Source organism: Molossus molossus, unplaced genomic scaffold, assembly GCF_014108415.1.
Source record: "Molossus molossus isolate mMolMol1 unplaced genomic scaffold, mMolMol1.p scaffold_m16_p_24, whole genome shotgun sequence".
Classification (NCBI taxonomy): domain Eukaryota; kingdom Metazoa; phylum Chordata; class Mammalia; order Chiroptera; family Molossidae; genus Molossus; species Molossus molossus.
In genome coordinates this window covers 4,505,098-4,506,423 of record NW_023425360.1, presented here as the reverse complement: position 1 = coordinate 4,506,423, position 1,326 = coordinate 4,505,098, and the positions used below count along the sequence as shown (strand labels likewise).

At 40.9% G+C, this 1,326-nt stretch overlaps 1 pseudogene; it reads left to right on the top strand.

Moving 5' to 3' along the window:
* Positions 1 to 509: 509 nt before the first annotated feature.
* Positions 510 to 600, top strand: LOC118641045 (annotated as a pseudogene).
* The last annotated feature ends 726 nt before the right edge of the window (positions 601 to 1,326 follow it).

Genomic DNA, 1,326 nt, shown 5'->3' with positions numbered 1-1,326 from the left:
AAGTAAATAAATAAATAAAAGACTGACCTTGCCCAGCTGGCGTGGCTCAGTGGTTGAGCATTGACCCATGCACCAAGAGGTCGCCGATTCAATTCCTGGTCAGGGCACATGCCAGGTTGTGGGCCAAACCCCCAGTGGGGGGCATGCAGGAGGCGGCCAATTGATGTTCCTTCTCATCAATGTTTCTATCTCTCTTTCTCTCTCCCTTCCTCTCTCTCTCGAATCAATAAAGAAAAAAATAATTTTTTTAAATAAATAAATAAAAGACTGACTATGCAACACTGGCCAAAGTGGCTCAGTTGGTTGGGCGTCATCCTGTGCAGTGAAAGGTCACCAGTTCAATTCCTGGTCAGGGGATATTTCTGGTTGCAGGCCCAATCCCCAATAGTGGATGTGCAGGAGACAGCAAGATATTTCCCTCTTCACATCAATGTTTCTCTCCCTCTCCCTCTCCCTAACCCTCTCTCTAAAAGCCAATTTAAAAAATCTAAAAAAAGAACAAACTGATAATGCATATATAATAAAAGTCAAATGTGACAGAGATTAGCACGGCCCCTGTGTAAGGTTGACCTGCACATTCACGAAGCGTTCCATATTTTCTAGTGGCAAGACTAGCTGGTAGGAATTGTGAAATAACATTGGAGGAGTTATGTTTTGGTTTCTAACCCTTAAAAGTGAAGAAAATAAAAATGGAAGATTTCAATAAGTCTACCACTTGACACTTGATACTTGACATGAAATATCATCTGGTTCATATTTGGATAGCTCTAGAAATAAAGTTACTCATTGTATTTTCTGATCTCCCACTGACATTATAGTGTCATCTTTGTGCATCACTCTTCCTGTAGGAGGAAAACAATGCCTTTATGCCCTGGCCAGTTTGGCTCAGCGGTTAGAGTGTCGGCCCGTGGACCAGAGAGACCCGGGTTCGGTTCCTGCTAAGGACACGTACCTCGGTTACAGTTTGTCCCTGGCCCTGGTTGGGGTCATGTGAGTGGCAACCAGTCAATGTGTCTCTCTCACATCGATGTTTCTCTTTCTCCCCCTCCCCCCTTCCCGCTCTCCCTCCTGCTCTATCTGAAGATAAATGCAAAAGTGTCCTCAGGTGAGGTTAAAACAAAATTTGTACAAGTAAATGTTTTCCCAGTAAAGTTAAATATGTCATTTATAATATTTATATATATATTATATATATGATATATATATCAATTAAAGTTGCATTATATATTTCCATTTATTCTATATACATATAATACATACACAACTATAATAAAAGACACACAAAATCAAGTGTTGCTGACAATGTGACGTAACTGGACCTTCCTC